This window comes from Podarcis liolepis (genome assembly GCF_965112155.1).
Source record: "Podarcis liolepis genome assembly, chromosome: Z".
Lineage (NCBI taxonomy): Eukaryota > Metazoa > Chordata > Lepidosauria > Squamata > Lacertidae > Podarcis > Podarcis liolepis.
The window spans coordinates 43,538,684-43,562,794 of record NC_139570.1 but is presented as its reverse complement, the minus strand read 5'-3'; the positions used below and the strand labels follow the sequence as shown (position 1 = coordinate 43,562,794).

The following is a 24,111-nucleotide window of genomic DNA, read 5'->3' as shown; positions in this document are numbered from 1 at the left end:
TGAACTAGATGGCCCCTGGTGTCCCTTCCAACTCTACTGTTCTATGATGTATATTTATCTTATAAGTTTCATTATATGTTTTTGGCACTAGGACAGAGGGCGGGCATTCATGTGAATAAGGAATGGGCCGCCCAGATTGGGCCTGACTCTCAGGAACCTACGGGTATCACAAACAGGGCAAGAGCCATTGTATGGCGAAGGGGCCAGCATTAGGGTTGTGCCCCTCAACAGTTTTGGAAGAACTAATCAGTTTCGGAAGAACGTATTCTGAGCTTCAGAAAATGCCATGGAAATTTATATGCTTAATACTCAATCCAGCATGGGGCGATGATGCTGCGCCCCCAGCGCACTCGCCAATACACAGGGCCCCAAGGAAGGCCAAAGAATATGCAGCTTGGAATAACTGGACTTCAAAACTGGACCAACAAATACTGCACAACTTGCCCCAAATCAGCTGCAAAGTCTTGACAGTAATAGACTTTCTTGTGTCTGGCAACACCAGGTGCACATGACGCCAGCCAGTGATTAGCTTTTTTATGTGAAAGGTATTACAGGGATCAGGTATCCAAAGACGTTTGCTAAAATAAGAGATAGCCGCCCTGTGGAGGCTCATGGTGTTGATTGTCAAGCCTTTCCATTTAACGAAAACCAGGTGTTTTAGAACGTCAGATTCCATAGCGGAATGCCTGTGAGATGAGCAGAACTGGGCTCTGAACCCTTCAAAGGATGACCATGCTCTTGTGTAAGCCCGCATTGTGGAGGGTGCAAGGACCTGCAATAGTCCCTGTGTCACTTCTCTTGTTCAATTTCCCAAGGCTCCTTCAGGAAGGCATCTGGTAGCTGGGAAGCCTGGGGTGCCAGGTCGCAAAAATGTTCCATCTGGAAACAAGACAAGGCATCCACAATGACATTATTAAGGCCAGGAACAAACATAGCTAAGAAGGAAATGTTACCTCGAAGGCATTCTAACACAGAGGCAAAGCACCCGGATAACTTGTTCCAGTTTGGTTGACTGCTTGGCTATTATTTTTACCACTATCTGGTTGTCAGACCAGAAACAAACCCTGTTGTTCTTGAACTGATGGCCCAAGTGTGACTAAAATTGGGGGGGGGGGGGACTCAAGAAAAGTTAGATCATGTGTGATGTCTCCAGAATGCCACAATGCTTGCCATGGATGGGCACACTAGTGGCCCCTGAAGTAGACTCCAAAACCGCAGTGAGCGGAGGCATCAGAGTGTGATTAATGACTCCTGCCAAAATGAGCCCAATAATTATTGAGGAACGTCAACCATATCTTGAGATCCTCTTTTATGCTGTGTGTCACCCTAATATGATGGTGAGGAACAACTCCCCCCGCCATGAGATGCGCAAGAGAGGCACAGAAAGCTCTACCAGGCCAATGACCTAACATGTAAAATTGAGGTGCCCTAGAAGGGACTGCACCTGACACAGGGTGGTCTTTTTGAGAGAAATCATGGAATTTAACAAACACCTAAGAGTATCTAACTTAGCTTGTGGTAAACGAGATGTTTAGGCTCAATGCCCAAGTATGACAAATTGCTGGCCAGACCCTCTATTTTTTCTGCTGATAAGGGTATGCCAAAATCGGTAGCAATTTTGATAAATGAAGCTAATGCCCCAGAGCAAGCATCTGAGTCCGGAGGACCCATTATCTAGCAGTCATCCAAGTACTGAATAACATAGGGGCAGCCTGACTTTACCTTCATAGCCCAGTCAACAAATGTGCTAAAAGTCTCAAAGTTGGCACACACTATGGAACAATCCATGGGCACGGCCTTGTCAAAATACCACTGATCCTGAAACTTGAAACCCAGCAACCAGAAGTCATCCAGGTGAACCGGGAGTAGTCTGCGGAATGCAGATTCAATGTCACAATTTGCCAAGATGGCGCCAGGGCCACACTCTTTAATTTATTTGATTGCATGATCCAATGATGCATATTTAACAGAACACTTCTCTTGCGAGATGATGTTGTTTACTGAACCACCTTTTGGGTAAGAATCATGCGGAATTCACCCAGGACCTTTTGGGGTATAATCCTGAGGAGTGACACTATAAATTTGTTAAAAGGCGGATTTGGAAACAGATCTGTGACCCTGCCAAGGTCGCACTCCTTTTCAGTCTTCTTCTGAGTGATGTGTAGCATTTCCCTCACTGACTTCTGATTTGGTGGGTTAGTCGTAATCAGAGTACTTTCCGCTGGGATATGAAAGCCTTCACGAAATCTCTCTTCCAGGTATCTCACCGCCTTCCTGCTGGGGTATACGCGCCAGAGAGGTAACATAGCTGCAAGAGAGACTGGGGAGGGGGCTAGGGAGAAAAGCATGTCATTTTTGAGCAGATCCTTTTGCTGACTAGGAACCCAAAGTACCAGCAGCCACTCTAAACCCCTTCTCTCCTGAGGTGAGTCCTGAGTTCCAGAAGCTATGAAAAGAGGTCCTGGCATGAAAACATTTAGAACAGGGATGTGAACCACCACAGCACTCACATTCATGAGGTCTCCGCAGCAACCAAAGGGAGGGGAGGGGAGAAGCAATGGCCACCGAACGGCATGGATTCGGGAAGATGGCCACCACTCGGACCTGGTGAGCTGGCATTATTGATATGTCATTGGGATCTAAATATTCTGAGCAGGTATGAATAGTATCGTATTTATTATTAACATTAGAAAGAGACCACACATTTATTTTATATCCCATGTATAGATTTTTAACTGGTCCAACCCTCATGGGAGGGAGGATTTTTCACTGGGGCCCAAACCCAGGCACTCCCACACACAATTTTTTAAGCAGGACACTCTTTGCATCCTCCTGACGTGTGGCATCCCTTAACAGCTCCTCTTCTCTCCTAATGTCTTTGCAGTGCATCAGGCAAGCTGGGGAGCCATACACAGATTGGCCATGCCAGCTGAGTTCCCTTCACAAAGAGAAAGTGAGAGAAACCAAAACTGAGATCATTTCTTCCCTAGCTGGGACTTCATTCATTTCCTATGGGTCTCCTGAATTACTAAGGTTGTGTTTCCAGTAGATAGCTGGGTGACAGCAATGAATATTATATGGTGGTGGTTCTTCCAAGTCATTGTTCCATTCCAACGTCTTTTTTCTCCCCCCCCCCCCCAGATCATAGAATCTCTTAGTTATTTTCAGTGTAAGACAATGTTGTATCTAGAATAGGATTTAAGGAGAAGAGAGGTGGGAGGTGAGAGTAGTGGAAACGGGGTGGTAAACTTGTATATTATTTTTACTTTTTTTCAAAATTGGTATATGATTTCCAGCAGTTTGTGCCAAAGTGATTCAGTAAATGGACCGGGCTATCAAATAATCCTTTAGCACTTAATACATTTTTTGTGATACCAGAATGATAATGTTTGGTTTAGGGTCTTTATTTTCCCTTATTTTAAAGCATTTATGTAAATCTTGAAAATTAGCATTTCATCTTTTGTATTTAGAGCCCCATCACAATCCGAGGTCCTGAACTAAAGCTTATTTAATTTGTGCATAAATACAGACCTGTATGTTGGTGAAACAGGATAGTTGACAATTAGATATATAATGATTACTTATTGCATTAACAGCCCAGCTTTCCTCTCTGAGGATCTCAAGGGAGCATACACTGTTTTCTCCCCCCCCATCATATTCAATCCCCACAACAACCCTATGAAGTAGGTCAATCTGGGAGGCAGTCACTGGCCCAAGGTCACTACTGCACCAGCACTGGCTATATATAAGAGGAGGAGAGGAGATAGTAACAATAGAGCAACTATAGAAACCAAACAGTTGGAGAACACGTGTTCCTCTCTTTCTCCTTTTCCCAGCTCTTATATTTTTCTCTAAAGGATGCCTATTGGCCTGGCTTTCTGTTTTAAACCAGGCCTGGAGTTTGGGGATCATATCATGTCTACTGAGGTGCAATTGGTGATGTAATGGTTTGACCTTCCCCAGAACCTTGGAAGCTAATGGAGGGTGTGGAGATGGGGAGAAAGAGACAAGATTCTTGTCTGTTGAAAAAGAACAGTCTGTTTCTGTGCTTATGAAGGGCACAGTGTACAACAGTTAAACACTTAAGTGCCATCCATTAAATTTGTAATAATCTCTAGTGGCCAGAGATCCAAGAAATGAATTTTCTGCAATACTCTCTGTTCTTAACACATTGTGATAGGTTAGTAGAAAGCTCTCCAGAGAGCAGACCACAAAGATTAAAATAGATAGGGATGTTTCCAAAATGATCCCAGTTTCTCCTGATGTTGTGGAGTTTTGAATTACCTAGACTTGTTTCCAAAGTGGAAATGATGCATTAAGCAAACCTCCATTTCATTTTTTTTTAAATGAAAAAACTACAAATTTGTTACAGCTGCATTGGGGAACTGGTGGTTCTCCTGATGTTGCTGGACTATAAGTCCCACAGTTCCTGACCAATTACAATTCTGGCTTAGGCTGATGGTACCTGTAGTCAAATAATGTTGATGTGAGACCAATTTGCTGCATCTTTCAATTCATTTGTGCTGGTTTATTCCACACACCCCTCCACTACTGTATCAATCTTCTTGCATCAACTGATGAAACATGTCACCTACCAAATCAAGCAACATGATGGTATGTGCATCGATAACATTTGCACACATTTTTTTATTCGGTATGTGAATCAGTAAAACAGGAATGGGGAACTTGTGGCAGTCCAGCTGCTGGACTCCAGCTCCCATCATCCCCAACCAGTATGATTAATGGTCAGAGATGAAGACCAACATCTAGCAACATCTTGAAGGTGACAGGTTACCCACTCCTGTACTAAAACACTGTACAAAATGAATCTTGATGAGTGATTACCCGTGTGTGTGTGTTTTATTCAGCAAACTAGTAATGTAGGTGTATGTAAATGAGGAGGGAATGATGCAGTGGAATGGAAAACCGTGCATGTGCCAAGTCTGGAATTAATCTTAGAAATTCTCCTATCTGAACTGGAATTTAAGAGGAGAAGAACCCCAGAAGAATAATCAAGGAAAGGAATAGGAGAAACCCACTGGTCCATTGAATTACAAATAAAGCCCCCTGCACCCCCAAGTTTACTGCTCCCTGTACCGATTATATATAGACACAGATCGCTATGGGTTTGGTTGGATTACCCAGAGGGATCTGGCAAGAAGGAGAGTCAGAATTTGTGTTTCCTACAAAGGTCTGAGACCTACCTGACCTTGCTTCTGGAAATGTCCAGGATTTGGGGGTTTCTTTTGGGGTTGGGGTTGGGCTGCTCCACAAGCCCCAGCCGCTGCCAGCCCAAGGAAGGAAAGAGGTGCATGGCTGTGGGTGCTCTGTATGCTTTGACCACTGCTAGCCTGAATCAAGGAAAGAGGCACATGGATACAACTGTGGTGGATCTGTGCGCTCATGCCTACATGCCTCTTTCCCTGGCTCAGGCTGTCCTCTTTTTTGCTCTTTAAGATATGGCAACCCGACATTCATGAGTACCATTAGGCAGTTCTGTCAAGCTATGTGTTTGCCCTCCAGAATCTCTCTAAGTGATGCTAGGTCAGGGCATTACACTGTTAAATCCATCCACCTATCCATGGCAAATCCACAATATGGGCAGGGAACAGTCTTGGCATCTGCCCAAGGATGCCAGGCATTGATGCCACTCGCAGCATGGAGAGCTATGCTTTGGGCTACACAAGCAACAACACTTGGAGAATTTTAGATCACTAGTAGTTATGAACTAGGTCACCAATGTGGCATCTGCACATGTGCCAATGTGCCAACCAATATCTCCTTTGGCACCTGAGAAAGGTCTCAGACAAAAACCGACCTGGGCTGAGAAACAGTTCACTCTTCTGGCTCAATTCCTGCTTCCATTGTCTCAGCCTTTCCTAAATTAAACACACACCTTAAAAAAGAGACAATGAATGTACTTTTGTAAACCAAGAAAATCTTTAATAATATTTTTATTTATTTATTTATTTATTTATTTGGTTATTTGGTTATTTTAAAAGGGCCAGGAAAAAACCCATCAGATGTTCCTTCTAATAAAGCATTGGAAAATGAATCAGAAAATAAAGAACCAGTCATTGTAATATAAAGAAAAAGTGTACACATTTCTCCACGTGTCAGGATTGGACACGTATTCGAAACAGGGGAGGTGCAAAGAGAGTCTCTCTCTGAAAAAGTGTAGCAGTTGGCAGGGCCATCTTAAGCATATCCAGCGCCGTGGTGCAAAGCTCCCTCCGACACCCCCCCCCCCATTTCCCAGAGTGTTTTAGGGAGGACGGCGCTGGAGGAGGCAGGCAGAGGCTGGACGCGGCTCTTCCCAGCTCAGCTGGCCACTTCGTGCCGTGGTGGCAATGGCAGGCAGAGGCTCTGGGCGCAGCACTGCTTTGGCGCAGCATGGCAGAGGTGGGCGAGGGCAGCGAGCTGATGCCGGGAGGTGCTGCGTCCAGCCTCTGCCTCTTCCCTGGCACCCTCCAGAACTTGGTGCCCTGGCGCCCCGTGCCACTATCCTCTATGGGTAAGACGCCCCTGGCAGTTGGAAATGTAGATAAGAATAGCTGGTGAGGGTGAAGAATATTGTTTACACTCTTTTTTCAAAACCCCTTTTAGATGTGGCAGTCATTCTGTGTTATGCTATGTACCCGACAGCAGCCACTTTGTGACTGGCACCCACAGCACTTCCACAACATTCCAAATGTTCCCAATGGCCTCAAAAAATTGGCAGCTCCTGCTGCCTCCTGATATAGCTCCACAGACAAGTATCATGGCATGCGTCTTCTGCTTTTCCAAGGAAGCAACAGAAGAGGCCCACCCACCTGAGAAAATGTATGATCCTGAAAAGAGCCTGCAGACGTTTGTGTTTTATGACTTCATTGTAGTGCTGTTGTAATGCCAGATGACACTGATTCACAGTGAACCAGTAAATGAATAAGTAAAGTATTTTGTAAATGTAATGAAGTCCTAAGAAATACGAGATCTTACTGAAGTGAGTTGACTGTTAAATCTGTGTCGGGAAGCTGTCTTCTTCTGCCAGAATCTTGGGGGATAACAGTTATTAGACTGGCAAACTGACAAAGTGGAGAGGAGTCAAAATCTATTACTCAGGTTCTGATTGCTTCTAGGTGGGCAACTAGAGGATGTGGGGGGGCTGGGAAGTACCCCTATAAATTCTATGTCACTATAAACACTGCAGCTCTGCTGATGCAACAGATGGAGGTCTTCCAATGGGGCACTTTAATTGGTCCCCCCATGCCCCCTGAGGTACAGATGGCCTGTACCAGAACCCAAGACTTTTGCGTGGCTGGCCCTGTGGAACTCCTAGCCAACAGAGGTTCAGCCGGAGCCTATCCCTGCTTCTTCTTAGTCATCTTCTTAACATGATATTGTTCAGATAGGCCTTTCAAACCTGAGATTATTTGATAACCATTTCGTATTGGTGTGTTTGGTGTACTTATTGTAACAGTGTGTTTTTTGACTGCATACTGCCTTGTGATATTTCATATGAAAGTATAGTTTACAAATATATAAATAAATATAATGGAATTCCGGAGGGTTGGAGGCACCCCAGAACAGATTTTGGCAGAGACACTGGGGGTGGGGAGGAAATGTGTCAGTGAAACTATGTGCAAGGGGCACTGGATATATAGCACATTGTTTTGTGCGCCCATGCACAAGCTGACAGTGTGTGGGGAAATTAATAGAGGTAATGGGGTTTAGAGAGAATTTGAGTAAAGGAATTAAGGCAATATATTTGGAACAATTTGCAAATGTTATAGTAAATGATAATCTTACTGAAAAGTGTTCAGTTTTGAAAGGTGCAATACAAGGTTGCCCATTATCGCAATTGTTGTTTATGTTGGTATTAGATGTATTGACAAGACGAATAAGAGAGAATTGTAAGAAAAACACTGGGGCCTAATTTGAATAGTAGAGTGCCTGGTATCTGGTGGGCGGGGCTTGTGTGCTTTGCTCCAGAATCAGCCCCTCTCTTCAGGGCGTGTTCAGTTGAGAGTGTCAGTTATGAGGGACAAACTGCCTCTTCTTGTTTCTTGCCTCAGACTTGCCTCATGCTATATTTAGCTCCTCATTTCATGTTATTTTGTTGTAGTTTTCTTTATTACTAAAGCTTAGTTTACATTTACATGAGTGACTTATTTTTCTCAAAGAGAAAGAAACTGCTGAGGAAAGGTGTGGAATGTCCTAAATTGCACGACTGAGGTGATATACCCAGTTTGCCAGGAGGATTGATTTTGTTAATCATCCCCCGCTGCACAACAATTGGGTTATGGGCCCCGTCTGGCAGAGAGAAAAGAAATTATGGCCACGTATATAAAAGCTGTGGAAGCCCTAGAGCCTGCTGTGCCTGTTCTCACTTCAAGTAAGTATCCTTTATGGAAATCTAGAATGGAGAATGAGGTGGTGAAGAAGGATTTGTGGGAAACAATTGAAAAATCTCCACCAGCAGAAGAGGCAGAGAAAGTGAAGTGGGAAAAGCAGGACAGAAATGCTAGGGCAGACAGTTCAACTCATGTGAGTGACTTACACCACATAAGCAATTTTAAGATTGCCATGGAGTTGTGGCAAGGTCTGAAAGAGTTGTATGAGAGGAACACTCTGAATGAGAGACTGTATTTATCAAGAAAGCTGTTTAGTATTAAATTGAAAGAAAATGGAGATTTAGAAAAGTCAAGTGATAGAGTTGATGGATCATTTAAATACTATAGGCAAGAAATTTGAAGAAGAGGACAAAGTGATTTTAATTCTGCAAGTCTGCCTGAAAGTTACAATTCTTTGATATATGCACTAGAGACTAAAGATAAACTTGGCATAAAAGTACGTTGTATCAAGACTTAAAGAGGAGGCTGCTAGGAGAGCAGAAAAGGCAGGAGAGGGTGAAACGCAAGTATTTGCTGTACAAAAGATTGGTAAGTATAATTTTAAAAATAAAAGTGCTTTTCAAGGCGCAGACAAAAAAGAAACAACCGGATGTTTCTCATGTGAGAAAATGGGACATTTTGCACAGAATTGTACAAAACAAAGTGGCACTAATAAAGATAGGTTCCAGGGTGGTACTATCAGAACTATCTAGCAATCTCAGGTTATAGGAAAACAGATGCTATTAACAGTAACTCCTCTAGTTGGTTAATTGATTCAGTATCTTCATTGTACATGACGTGTGATGCTAATTTTTTCAGAGAGTTAAATGAAAACGCATCAGAAACAGTTACAGTTGCAAAATTTCTGTGCAAGGAAAAGGAGCAGGTTCGGATAAGTGTGTTGAAGGCAGAAAAACTGTTTGTAATGAAGTGAGAGATGTAGTTTACTTGCCAGAATTAACAGACAGTTTGCTGAGTGTGTCAACTCTGACCAAGCATGGTTTTGATGGAAATTTTAATCACAACAGATGTGCAATTACCAAAGATGGAGTTCTGTATGCACAATATTTTGAAAAGAATGGAATCTTTGTGCTAGATATAGGTCAAGAAAGGGTGAATATGGTCAAAAAGAATTCAAGTGCAACCTGTATTCCTCAATGGCAGAAAATGCTGGGACATAGAAACTTCAAGATTATTGCAGACCTGCCAAAGAAAGGTTTGGTGAGAGGAATGGAAATTAAACCTTGTAAAGTTGACCTGAATTAGTGAAGTATGTGAAAGTTGTTTGCTGGAGAACAATACCTTCTTTCCCCAAGCAAAACTAGAGAAGCTCAGCAGAGCCTTTGCAACTTATTCATACTGATATATATATATCTGGTCCAATTCAACCGATGTCTCATGGGAAAAATAAGTATATCTTAACATTTATTGACGATTATTCCAGATACTACACAACTTATCTTTTAAAGGACAAATCAGAAACTGTAGAAAAATTGAAGATGTTTGTTGCAAGCGTTAAAAATCAATTCAGAAGGAAGCCACAAGCAATACTTTCAGACAGCGGTGATGTTAAACATTTGCACACTACCCCATTTACCCCAGAACAAAGTGGAATAGCAGAGAGAAAGAATTGCTCTCTGATGGAGATGGTCAGATGTATGCAGAACAGACTGCCAACAAAAGCTGCAAATAAAGCAGCATTTGAACTTTGGTTTGGAAGAGTACCGAACATTAGTCACATTAGAGTCTTTGGAACAAAAGCTTTTGCATATGTGCCAGCACAAAGACATACCAAACTTAGCACCGGGACTGAGTTAGGAATATTTGTCTGCTTTGAGAAGGGGTGCAAAGGTTACATAATTCTTAATCCAAGGACAGGAGAAGTGAAAGTGAGTAGTGTATTTTAGAGAAGGAGAGCAATCTTGTGCATGTGTTCCTAATCAGAACAATTTTAAAGAGAAACAGACTAATGCTGATTTGGTAACTGAAGAGGTTCCAGTAAAACTGATCACAGAAGTTGAAAGAACAGAGAAAACTAGTCCAAGTAAGATACCGTACTTTACCAGGGGAAACAGAGTCAGGACAAGAAGCTGCGTGTGATGATATGGATGAACAATTAGAACCTTTAATCAGACACTCATCATGAGTTAACAAAGGTGTGCCAGCAGAGCAACTATCATACATCACAAAAGCAGTGCCTGTGTTGACCACAGCAAACTATGGCAAGTTCTTAAAGAAATGGGAGTGCCTGATCACCTCATCTGTCTCCTGAGAAATCTCTATGTGGGACAAGAAGCTACAGTTCCCTAGCCGGAATTAAGATTACCGGAAGAAATATCAACAACCTCAGATATGCAGATGACACAACCTTGATGGCAGAAAGTGAGGAGGAATTAAAGAACCTTTTATTGAGGGTGAAAGAGGAGAGCGCAAAATATGGCCTGAAGCTCAACATCAAAAAAACAAAGATCATGGCCACTGGTCCCATCACCTCCTGGCAAATAGAAGGGGAAGAAATGGAGGCAGTGAGAGATTTTAATTTCTTGGGCTCCATGATCACTGCAGATGGTGACAGCAGCCACGAAATTAAGAGACGCCTGCTTCTTGGGAGAAAAGCAATGACAAACCTAGACAGCATCTTAAAAAGTAGAGACATCACATTGCCAACAAAGGTCCGTATAGTAAAAGCTATGGTTTTTCCAGTAGTGATGTATGGAAGTGAGAGCTGGACCATAAAGAAGGCTGATCGCCGAAGAATTGATGCTTTTGAATTATGGTGCTGGAGGAGACTCTTGAGAGTCCCATGGACTGCAAGAGGATCAAATGTATCCATTCTGAAGGAAATCAGCCCTGAGTGCTCACTGGAAGGACAGATCGTGAAGCTGAGGCTCCAATACTTTGGCCACCTCATGAGAAGAGAAGACTCCCTGGAAAAAACCCTGATGTTGGGAAAGATGGAGGGCACAAGGAGAAGGGGACGACAAAGGACAAGATGGTTGGATAGTGTTCTTGAAGCTACCAGCATGAGTTTGACCAAACTGCGGGAGGCAGTGGAAGACAGAAGTGCCTGGCGTGCTCTGGTCCATGGGGTCACGAAGAGTCGGACATGACTAAACGACTAAACAACAACAACAACAATGGTGAACCTGACACATGGAAAGAAATTGACAAACTTCCTGCAGAAGAAGCTGATAAGTTGATAGAAGCAGACAAGGAAGAAATTGAGCGTTGAATAAAACAACACTTGGACACTTACTAAATTGCCAAAGGGTAAAAAGGCTATAGGGTGCAAATGGGTGTTTAAGGAAAAGTTAAATGAGAATGGAAATGTACAAAGTATAAAGCAAGGCTAGTAGCAAAGGATAGACACAAAAATATGTTGAAGATTATGATGAGACATTCACGCCTGTAGTTAAATATAGTACAATTAGAATTTTACAAATATACAAATATAGTACAATTAGAATTTTACTTAGTGTTGCAGCATCCAAGCAACTTGTGTTGAACAACTGGATGTAAAGTCTGCTTTCTTAAATTGGGAAATTGAAGAGGAATTGTATATGATTCAGCCAGAAATATTTGAAAGAGATGAAGGGCTGGTTTGTAAACTGCGGAAGGGAATGTATGGTTTAAGAAAGGCTGAGAGAGCATGGAATGAAAAGTTAAATAATCTGCTTTTAAAATGAGGTTTTTTAGAAAGTAAAGTAGATCCATGTCTCTATACAAGATAATGAATTGAAAAAAGAATTATTTTGCTTGTATATTTAGATGATATAATTTTGGTTACTGAAAACAAACAAGAATATACAAGAATTGAACGTCTGGCTTTTTCTACTAAGAGCAACACCCAGATGCACAGATGCGAGTTGTGTTCTCTTCTGGATGCGAATGGGGCTCCAGAATGGATCCTGTTCGCATCCAGAGGTACCACTGTAGAAATTAAAAGACTAGGAAACGTATCTTATTTTTTTGGGCATGCAAGAAGAGAGGGAGGAAGATGGTAGTTTTCTTCTTAATCAAAGGCAGGAAATAATTGACAATATAATTTTTCGGTTTGAAAGAAGCACATTCTGGGTCAACTCCAATGTACTAATTTTCTTTCCGGAGAGGTTGAGTGTGAATATTTATGTAATAATGAATTGTGCAGAACTGTAATAGGTAAATTATTTGTAGCTACTACATGCAGGCTTGATATTGCCTCAGCAATGGGTATACTATGCAGAAAGGTGAGTTCACCTACCCAAAGAGACTGGACTGCATTGAAAAGTAAGATATTTAAAGGGAAAGGTTGATCTTAAATTAAAATTGTCAGCTGCAAAGGATCCCAAATTAGTGGGATACTCAGATGCAGACTGGGTTAGAGACAGAGAATGAAGCTGTAAGTTAGGCAAGTCATAAACAAAGTTCAGTAGCTCACTCTTCAACAAAGCAGGGTATGTTTCTGCTGCAAAAGTGTGCAAAGAAGCACAATGGCTTAACCAAATTTTAGAGGATTTGGGAATGCCAGATTCTAAGCCCATTAAGCTTATGAAAGACAATCAGAGTTGCCTGAAATTGGTGCAATCAGAGAAAATAAATTGATGTACCAAACATATAGACATAAAATGTCATGCAAGAAGAGATTTGAGCCAGAAGGGATTTATAGAAATGCAATATTGTCCAACAATATAAATGACAGCTGACATTTTAACAAAGCCTTTGTCTAAAGAAAGTTTTGAAAAATTACGTGCTAAATTAAATTTGATTAATTCCCATTAGGCTCAGGGAGAGGGGATTGTAAGAAAAACACTGGGGCCCAATTTGATCAGTAGAATATTTGGTATCTGGTGGGCAGGGCTTGTGTGTTCTGCTCCAGAATTAGCCCTTCCCTTCAGGGTGTATTCAGTTGAGAGTGTCAGTTATGAGGAACCAACTGCCTCTTGTTTCTTGCCTCAGACTTGCCTCATGTTGTATTTAGCTTCTCTCATGTTATTTTGTTGTAGCTTTATTTTTTATTAAAACTTAGTTTAAGGGAGCCACTTATTTTTCTCAAAGAAAGAGAAACTCTGCTGAAGAAAGGTGTGGAATATCCTCAACGTAGGTGAGTGAAGGGATATTCCCAGTTTGCCAGAAGAATTGATTTTGTTAATCATCCCCACACTTCCACAACAAGCATAAAGAGGTACAATGAATCCAATTGAGGCAATAAAGTTATAAACTGAAGGCATTTGCATTTGCAGATGATGTTGTATCAATGTTAGAGAACCCAGGGGGAAATGTACCAAATATAGGGTTGCCATATTTCAAAAAGTGAAAATCTAGAAACACACTCTCTCTCTCTCTCTCTCTCTCTCTCTCTCTCTCTCTATATATATATATAAGCTTTTTTGACAAAATCACAAAAAAGTCATTTTTGAACTATGTTTTAAGAAAATCAGCAAAAACTACACAGCCGGCATGGGGTTGCCATATATCTGTATTATTCTGGTCAGTATTCCAGGTATGTCCTGGAAATTCCAGCCATATGGTAACTCTAAACAAAGGTGTTGGAAATGATAAAACAATATGGGGACCTGGCAGGCTTTTATGTAAATTAGAATAAAAGTAAAATGTTAGCTAAGAATATAGACGTGCAAGGAAAATAAGCTTTACAAGAAATAAGCGGAATTAAGGTGGTGAAGACTGTAAAATATGTATTTGGTTAACCACTAACAATCTGCATTTATTTCATGATAATTATGTCAAAGTATAGACTGAAGTAAAAAAAAGATTTTGAAAGATGGGGGAGAATGAAACTCTCTGCAATTAAAATGGACCCTTTTATAAGAGGTCTTTTATAGAGAATGGGGGAATGGGCTTGATCTAGTAGGGTTCTTCTTACATTCTCAAAGCTCAGTCATAGTGCCTATGGTTTGGATGTAGGACACCCTGTCTTCACATCTTGGCATCTCCAGTTAAAAGCATTTGAACTAGAAGGTGACTGGAAAGACCCTTTTAAGCTTGAGCCACAGCATCCAGAGTAGGCCATGCTGAGCAAGATGGAACAATTGGATCATATGCAGCAGCTTCTGAATGCATTTTTTAAAAAATAACCAAGTTAAATTTCTTCATGTAAAGGCAAGTCTGAAGAAGGCATTTCTGTCCTATTCATCTTCTAAGACATGCCTTTCAAGGACTCAGATTGAAGGCCCTCAGATGACGAAGGACATCTACTTTGGTCTCAGTGGTAGAGCCCTGTATTCTTTGTATATGGAAAGTCCTTGGTCAAATTCCCGGCATCACCAGGTAGGGATGGGAGAGACCCCTGCCTGTAATAACGGAGAGCTGCTGCTTGTGAGTTTAGACAATACTGGGCTAGATCTACTAGGCTGAGTCTTAAGGCCACTTCCTATGTTCATTCCAATATGTGTGTAGCTGCTCCATGTGGTGAGCCAGAGAAGTACAAGTTGCTGCATCTGCATAACATCTTCCTGAATTTTCATGCCCTCTGCCCCTCCCGTTACTTGAGTACCTTGAAAGGAAAGGGGAAAATCTGAGCATATTCAAAAGCCTGGCTATGCCATGTTTTGGGTGAAGTCAGACTTCATAAAATGATTTTTAGAGGGGAAACCTTAGCTTCTTGAAATGCCACCTATGTTCACCGTAATTTCAGAATCCTCCTTGCTGGGAGGGGATGCTTCTTGGTATGGCATTTCAAAGCACTGCCTGTTCAGCAAGGGCATTCATTGCAAGCACACCTGAGACTCACCATTTCCTATTTTTAAATGAATATGAAAGGGGATAGCAGTACAGTTCAAGGTGATGGACTGGGCCATTAGCAGAGGGGATCCATTTACACTCAGCAAAACACTCCTGTAAAGGATTTACCTGCTGGCAAAAAGTGTTAACTTATCACTTGCTTGAAAAGGCATAAGCAGAACTAGAGAGAATCTCCAGGATTCCAAATGACCTTGGGCTGGTTTCTAACTTGATCTGAAACTGAAAACAGACTGTTGATGCCAGCAGTACTAGGTGGCCAATTTCTGAAAACAGTTCCTCATTTATATCCCACTGGTCTAGGGGTTAGCCAATTTTTCATCATAAGGACCCTGTGAAGAAGGCTTCCAATGCATTTCTGTGGACAGCTTAGAAGTGTGGATATTTACTAAGTTCAAGATGAAAACGGTCACAGCTATTATTTTTGTGATTTTCAACGGAGGGATTCAGGCTCCTGAATATGGGAAAGGTTCACTGAGGGTTTTGTTTTCGTTTTTTGGTGGTGGGATGGTAGCAAGCTGCTAGTTGCCCAATAGGCAACAGTTCATCCTTGTCCTGGGATTAATGTAGATGTATAAAATGACCTCCCCTGCAGGATCAGACTAATCAGGGAGACCTATAGCTCAGTGGTAGATCATGCTCAATCCCAGGCTCAATTCTCAGTTTCTCTGGATCTCAGGTAACAGGTGATGGGAAAAGTCTCAGACTCTGGAGAATCTTTGTCAGTGAAGAGTAGACAGTGCTACTGGAGAACTAGGGTGGTGCAGTGGTTAGAGCATTGGATTAGGATCTGAAAGACCAAGGTTCAAATTCCCACTCAGCCGTGAAACACACTGAGTGACCTTGGATCCATGGGCATAGCCGGGGGGGCAGGGGGCAGCTGCCCCCCCTAAAATCAATAAAAATCAATAAAAATACATTGTAAACTGAGGTTTGCCCCCCCAGAGAAGGCCTGCCCCCCCCCAAGGCCTGTCCCCCTAACAAAAATCCTCACTATGCCCATGCTTGGATCTGCCATGGGTTCTCAGCGCTGCCTACTATTGAACAGGATTGTTGTGAGAACAAAATAAGGACTGGGGAAAGCCACATACACCTCCTGGAGCTCTTGCAGGGAAAGGTGGGATATGTGTGCGTGTGTGTCTGTGTACTGGTAGTATAGATGGACAGAACTATAGCTGCGCTGTAGCATTACATTAGTCTGATCTTGCAAATTTGGGTTCAGATTGACTGGAGGTGCTTCTGTCTCAATGAAGTTGTCCACTTCTGTCCGAGCTGCATGATTTGGGACTCAAGGTAGGAGCTCATAGGATAGGATGCTCCTCCATAGAAAATGAAAATGATACCATGCATGTAGAAAACTTACATCTAGCCTAGGCCTCTCCCTGACATGCTGGTATTTTAAGTACAGAGGAGCACTCCACCATGTGGGCCTCCACCTAAACTTGCATGCATGCAGTCTGAAGTGGTATAGCCCAGAGACAGGTTGACTTGGAAAATAAACAGGTTTTACTTACTAGGCCACAGTATAAAATGATTGCTGAACATCACCTGAGACACCTTTGCCTATATTTGCCCAGAGTTTCACACTGCTTTGGAAAGGAGACAAGGAAGTTTCCTCCTTATGTGGTGAACAAGAAATGGACAGTTAATTTTCTCTCTCGAAAGGCTGCATAACAAAAACAGCAAAAAGCTATTTGAGGGCATCTGGTGAGAAAAGTGGAGCGCTGCTGCCAATGCATTGCAATGTGTGCACAAAGCTTTACCCGACACCACCTTTTCTGTATCCATGCGCAAGCAAACATGCTTGCATGTATCTAAGCTCCACCCATCATATCACATGCACCATTTATTAAGACCTCATTGTAAAGCTCTGGAAAAGGGATGATGGTGACACCCCCACCCCTCACTTCATTGTGGCGTGTCAAAGTCACATATAGAGTAACTGACATCTGCAGATTTTGCATGCCAGGGTGACTGTAACTTGAACTGACAATATAAATTGCTGTTCGCATGCTCCCAATGACTTTGCTGTGTCCCCAGAGCCTGACGCCTTTTTTCAATTAAAAGCACACATCCCATCCTTTCACAGGGTTGCAGATGTACTGTAAGCGGCTGGCAGAAGGGGTGGGGGGAGGCTGACATTCACAGCTGGAAGTGGGAACTGAGAAAAAGCTCCCGGCATACGCACGAAGAAATGTGCTTCTGGCTACGGATAAGAAGAAGGGATTCCATTGCCTGTGGGTGGTTTGTGTGCCTTTCAGGGGTGCCGACTAGCCCCCACATCTGGGGAGCATGTCATGTGACACATCATGTGATGTATTGTGCCCTGCCCAGTGCACGAGTACTTGCACACCAGGCTGGGCCAGGCTGCATGGGCATCGTGCCCCTGCCGCCATGATGCCAGTGCTTGCATATGAGGTAGGGAATGGGACATTGTGTGGGGATGCACCAAGTGGGGGCGGGATCTTCAACCTCACGCGTCCCAGCTCCCTCCCAGCTCCTGGGCTCCCCAGCAGAGGTGGGGGGCATGTTGAGGGCTACCGGCTGTGGGGGATGTCAGCTCCCTCAATTTTGGGGGTGCTGGGCCTCCTGCTTCAAAATATTGAGGGGGCTGATGCCCCTTGTGTCCCCATATCTGGTGCCTCTGGTGCCTCCCCCCCCCATGACACCATATGTGCTATCAAGTCTAGCACTCCATATCAGGGGAATGCTTTGGGTGTAGTGTATGTTAATTTCAGTAAGGCTTTTGACAAAGTCCCCCATGGTATTCTCATGAGGAAGCTGGTTAAATGTGGATCGGATGAGATAACAGGTGGATTTGTAGCTGGTTGGCTGACCAAACCCAAAGAGTGCTCACTAATGGTTCCTCATCATCCTGGAAAAAACTGACAAGTGAGGTGCCACAGAATTCTGTCCTGGTCAACATCTCCATAAATGACTTGGATGAAGGAATTGAGGGGATGCTCGTCAAATTTGCAGATGGCACCAAACTGGGAGAGGTAGCTAATGCCACAGAAGACAGAATCAGAATTCAAAATCACCATAACAGATTGGAGAACTGGGCAAAACTAACAAAATAAATGCCAGCAGGGACAAAGGTATGGTACTGAACTTAGGCAGGACAAACCTGCTGCACCAATATAAGATGGAGGACACCTGAAAAGGATCTTGAGGTCTTAGTAGAATACAAGTTTATCATGAGTCAAGAGTGTGATGCGGCAGCAAAAAAAGAGAATGATATTCTAGGCTTTATCAACAGAAGTATAGTGTACTAATCAAGGGAAGTACCGGTAATAGTCCCGCTCTATTCTTCCTTGGTCAGAACACACCTGGAACATACCTGGAATACTGTGTCCAGTTCTGAGTGTCATGATTAGAGAAGGATGTTGACAGGCTAGAATGTGTGTAGAGGAGGTCAAGCAAAATGACCAAGGGCCTGGAAACTAAATCTTATGAGGAATGGTTGAAGGTATTGTGTATGTTTAGCCTGGATAAGAGGAAATGGAGACTGATAGCTATCTTCAAATATCTAAAGGGTTGTTACATGGAAGATGGAGCATGCTTGTTTTCTTCTGTTCTGGAGGATAGGACCCGAGCCCATGGCTTCAAGTTAGAAGAAAGGAGATTCTGACTAAACACCAGAAAGAAATTTCTGACAGTAAGAGTTGCTCAACTATGGAACAGTCTCCCTCAGGAGGTGGTGGACTCTCCTTCCTTGGAGGTTTTTAAGCAGATGTTGGATGGCCATCTGTCATGAGATTTAAATGAGATTCCTGCATGGACTAAAAGACCCTTCGGTTCCTTTCCAGCTCTACAACTTCTTTGATTCTTTGATTCTATGATATGTGCTTAAATATTCTCTTCCAGTTGAGTTTAGGCAGGTCTCCTCCATGTTGAACTTCCGACTTCTGATTTGTTTTTGAATTATTTATTGTCGTTCATTTGGCATGCTCAGGAAACATGGCATAGAAATAGACTAATGATTATTTCCATTTATTTCGGTTTGGGAGATCCATTTTTATTAACCGGCCAATCAAATCAAATTAAATCACATCACATAAATTCCGAATTACAAAGCCGAATTTTAAATTTTGTTGGGGGAACCCATATTTCAAGATCCGAAGGGGGATTCTGATCATCTTCTTGCTACTGCATTAATGTCCAAATCAGTCCAAATCAGTCCAAACAGAGTTCATAATTCTATTCAGTCTTATCTTGCTGTTTCCACATCACATCTTGTTTATATATTTTCTCTTTTTTCTTTATGATCTCTTCTGAGAGTCTCCTTAAGCCGATAAACACCAATAATAATAATAATCCTGTGTGAATTTTCCATTCTTCCATTCCTCAAATCGAGATGGTTTCCATATATCATCGCCTTCATAGATAACATCGCTCTTTCCATCTCGCAAAACTGTCGCTCTTAAGTCCCTCTGAGGAGTTTCACCCACAATATATAAACAGCTCTATTTCTCTATTTCTCCTCCCAGACTCAAGACCTCCAACAGAACTTCCCAATATGGCGACGGCATTTTTAACTGCGTCATTCCCAAGCTCTTATACATTCCTCGCTCTTCTTAAAACATGCTTTGGTTCGAAAGTTTATCTCCATACAGTCTTAAATCCACAGCTTAAGTCCTTAAAACGACATTTCTGACTCGTGTCTCGCGAGGGGAGGGGATTCTTGTTAATCACATAAGAAAAGAAAGGAAAGTTTTTTTTCCCTCCCCCATCAGTCATTTGCCATACCGTGTCTTGGCGTATCTTCTCATGTTTTATTCTTGTCTTGTTTTATCAGAGATCTCTTCTATAGCAGTCTTTACTCCCCCTCCTTCCTTAAAATATGTGCATTCCTTCATCCAAATTGTTTTCTTTTGAAGTTCTTGCAGCTAGTGGTGCGAATCAGGGACGGCGTCCAGGAGCGCCGGAATCCCACAGGAGGGCTTTGTGCCTAGTGCCCCCATCCCCACAAGTTCGGGGGTGGTATAGGGCACAGCAGGCAAGGGCAGTCCCCCCCACCATCCTGGGGGGGGGGGGGTTAGAGAGGCTAATTACTCCCATCATAGCCTCCAAATTACCTCGTGTGGGTTGGAGAGATGTTATTGTCAGCCATCTTCCGATGCGTAGGGCCATTTATTTCCAAGTGTCATATTCAACTAAGTTTTGCTCAGAGTACATTCAATAATTTCAGAGGGTCTACTATGAGTAAAACCTAGCTGAATTATGGAAAAATAGTGAGTATCACTCAATGCTAGTCCTATTCAAAGTAGAACCATTGAAAATGATGGACTAACTTAGTTTCAGTGAGTATACTCTGAGTGTCTAGTTAAAACATGATGGGTTGGAGCCAATATTAGTCCTATTCAGAGTAGAGGCACTGACATCAATGGACATGAGTAATTTGGGTTAATAATTTCAATGTGTCTTCTCTGAGTATAACTAAATGTCAGCCCAATCGTACCTTAGACCCCAAATGCCTTGCAAGTCGAACATGTTGGCTCCCAAATGCCGCAAAACCAGAAGTGAGTGTTCCAGTTTGGGTTCCAGTTCTTTGGAACCCAAACATCCGATGTGGCTTCCAAGGCTTCCGATTGAGTGCAGGAAGCCCCTGCAGCCAATCGGAAGCCGTGCCTTGGTTTCCGAACATTTTTGGAAGTCGAATGGACTTCCGGAACTGATTCCGTTCAACAACCAAAGGATGACTGTACAGTGAAACAAGAATTGTGTTACAGTTGTAATTTATACCTCTGAATTGGAAGGAAATGGATAGTTCAGAATAACTTTTTTTTTTAAGCACTACAAATAATTAGTGATATCTTCTGTCACTGCTTTAAAACCATTATATCAATAGCATAGCAAAGACAAAGGTTAACTAGGAAACCATTACAAGTTTGCAGGCTGTATCCAATGCTAATCCTACCCAGATTAGACCCACTGAAATCGATGAACATGACTAAGGTAGGTCCATTAATTTAAATGGATCTGCTCTGAGTAAAATATAGTTGGAGACAACCCTAGATTCCTAGCCAAGTGAGAGTAAGTTTAGGCAACATGGCTATAACAGACAGAATATTAGCCTGTCAGTGTAGACAGTACTGAGCTAGAAGGATCAATGGTCTCATAGAATCACAGAATTCTAGAGCTGGAAGGGACCCGAGACTCATCCAAACCCACTGAGCTGAGTGAGCCTTTTGGGGAACAATAAACCCCATGTGAGGAAATTCTTCTGGTTAAGCTACTTTAGATGATTCAGAATCAAGTAATTAATTAAGAGTGGCAATTTAATTTATATTGCCAGATTAAGCCTATTCTTTGATTTAATTGGGTGTTTGATAGGTAGATAAAGAAAATCTGTGTTTTGGAAAGGACACATAAGAAGGCAGAGGGTTGTTTTCAATTGTCAATCACGAGAAATCACACCCCTCTATATTACTTTGATGAAGTAATGAAATGAGATATAATCCGGAGATCTTTTCAACAACTCTACTACAGTGCATTCCTCCTACATTCAGCTTCACAAGAAAATTTGTATTTTCTTTCTGTTTAATGGGTTGTAGTTTTTTCTTGGCTATATTGTGAGTGGTTTCCTGCATATGGTGTAATATGAGTCTGTTTCACATATGTTTTTATGTACTATTGCCATAGCCTCTTTTGGACAGACATTACTTGGCCGTGGTACTCCATGCTCTAGTAACTTCCAAATTGGATTACTGCAATGCACTCTATGTGAGACTGCTCATGAAGAAGACTGGGAAATCTGAACTGGTCCGAAATGCAGGTTGGGGTTGCCTTTAAAACTCTTATAATCTTGGTTCTGAAACAGCTGCATTAGCTGTCACTTCAGATCCAGGCCCAATTCAAGCTTCAGATGTTCAAGGAGGGAATGGTGGCCCAGAAGAAAGACTTCTCTGTGTCAACCCCCAAATTGTTTTCAAGACCCACCCTGCTCCTGTAACTGTAATTTTTTTAAACTGTTTTTATTTCTGTTTATCATTCACATGCCTATTAAGGACAATTATTATTGTTGTTGTTAATAGCATGTTGTTATTTCTACTAATTACATTGATGACCTATTAGAAAACTGACTCCAACTGACTGCCTTCACTCAGAGTTGGCTTCAGGTAAGGCGTGCTCTGGTCCATGGGGTCACGAAGAGTTGGACACGACTAAACAACAACAACATCATCATAAGCAGTGCTTTTTTTCTAGAAAAATAGATGCCGGTACTCACCATGAAGTTGTTACAGTAAGTGTCATACTTTTTAACACCCCCCCCCAAAAAAAACCCCGGATGCCAGTACTGCATATACTTGAGTACCCCATGAAAAAAGTACTGATCTTAAGAAATAAAGCAATAGACAAAGTCAATAGGACACATAAACATAAGGGTTTTACCCAACTATATCATATTCAGGGTAGACCTATTTAAATCAATGGACATGACTAAATTGAGCCATTGCTTTCAATGGGTCTACTCTGAATATGACTTACTTGGATACAACCAATACGTGTTATTGTTGCTGTTTTTTTATAGTTATGTTTATTTATGTACCACTTTTTTCCCTACTGGAACTCAAGGCAGGGGTGGAGCTACCTGCCCTGGCACCCGGAGCGGTGCAGGGGTGGGGCTAGCCGGCCCGGGGGGGGGCTAGCTGGCAGCACAGCAAGTGTCCTTAGCCACCCGCTTCCCATGTGGTGACCATGGGGGGGCACCGCTTGCCTCCCGCATGGTGAGCTTCCCTAGCCGCCTGCCGCTTGCACGGCTAGTGTCGGGAGGAGTGCTGCTAGCCGCCCGCACGACGAGCGTCGGCAGTGCCGCTAGCCGCCTGTGGCAGTATCATCCCTAGTGGCCCACCGCCTGCGTGGCGAGTGTCCAGGTGTGCTGCCCATGCAGCAAGCAGGGGTGGGGGTGGTGCGGCGATGTCACCCGCCCTCACGGCTGACACCTGGTCGCACCGCACCCCCCACACCTGCCTTCCTCTGCCAGTGACTCAAGGCAGCTTACAGATAAAAATAAGAACAGCTAAAAGTGTAGAAAAAACAATCATTACAAAACAATTGAACAATTGATAGAATTAAACCTATATACATATATGGGACACAGGTGGCACTGTAGGTTAAACCACAAAGTCTAGGACTTGCCTATCAGAAGGTCGGCGGTTCAAATCCCCGTGACGGGGTGAGCTCCCGTTGCTCAGTCCCAGCTTCTGCCAACCTAGCAGTTCAAAAGCATGTCAAAGTGCATGTCAGTGGCATAGCATATGCCTATGCTGCCCCGGGGCAGGGGCAGGGGCAGGGGCAGGGTCACGCCTCCAAGGGGGGCAGGGGCACCCTGCGCATGCCACAGTTCGGGGTAGGAGAGGGGCGGAGAAACTGCCACCTGACCTGGGGTAGAGCTGTACTAAGCACAAGTGCTGCAACCAAGACACAGTTCCTTCTTGCACAGAGCCGGGCTCCAATGAAGGAGCCTGCTGTGGGGGCGCCTGTTTGTGTCCACTTACAAAATTGCACCCAGGGCCACAGTCCCCATGCCTCCCCACTACACCTCTGCATCCAGTTTAGGGAACCGCCCACTAACAATGCCTCTATCTTATCTGGACTGAGCTACAGTTTATTGGCTCTCATCCAGTCCATTACCAAGGCAAGACACCAGTCCAACACATCCACTGTCACACCTGTAGATATTAAGGGGAAAGAGAACTGTGTGTCATCATCGTACTGCTGACAGCATATTCCAAAACTCTTGATGTCTCTACTCAGTGGCTTCATACAGATATTAAGCAACACAGGGGATAGAATTGAACACTGAGGGACCCCACATTGAAAGCCCCATGGTGGAAAACACACACACAACAACAACCCTCCTCAACCATCAGCCATCAGATGACCATCCGAGTAGGACCTGAACCACTGCAAAGCAGTGCCGCCCATCCCCAACTTGGATAGCCTCTCCAAGAGAATAAAGTGGTCAATGGTACTGAAAACCACTGAGGAGGCAAGGAGA

At 43.0% G+C, this 24,111-nt stretch overlaps 2 long non-coding RNA genes across 6 annotated transcripts in view; one reads left to right on the top strand and one right to left on the bottom strand.

The window, feature by feature from the left end:
- Positions 1 to 2,026: 2,026 nt before the first annotated feature.
- On the bottom strand, positions 2,027 to 7,401 carry LOC310698676. Of its 3 annotated transcripts, none has more exons than XR_014521688.1 (3): positions 6,809 to 7,401; positions 5,819 to 5,874; positions 2,027 to 2,274 (listed from the first exon to the last, which is right to left on the bottom strand). It is a non-coding gene; the product is annotated as an uncharacterized lncRNA (long non-coding RNA). The 3 variants fall into 3 exon arrangements; XR_014521689.1 differs by having other exon boundaries at positions 5,819 to 5,896; positions 6,979 to 7,401; XR_014521690.1 differs by having other exon boundaries at positions 5,819 to 5,879; positions 6,979 to 7,401.
- A 5,831-nt stretch (positions 7,402 to 13,232) lies between these two features.
- The window catches only part of LOC310698644, a 32,446-nt gene continuing 21,567 nt past the window's right edge, over positions 13,233 to 24,111 (top strand). The window contains exon 1 of one of the 3 annotated variants that reach the window (XR_014521652.1): positions 13,233 to 13,452. This is a non-coding gene — a long non-coding RNA (uncharacterized lncRNA). The remainder of the gene's footprint in view (positions 13,453 to 24,111) is intronic. The other 2 variants (XR_014521650.1, XR_014521651.1) reach the window with 2 other exon arrangements.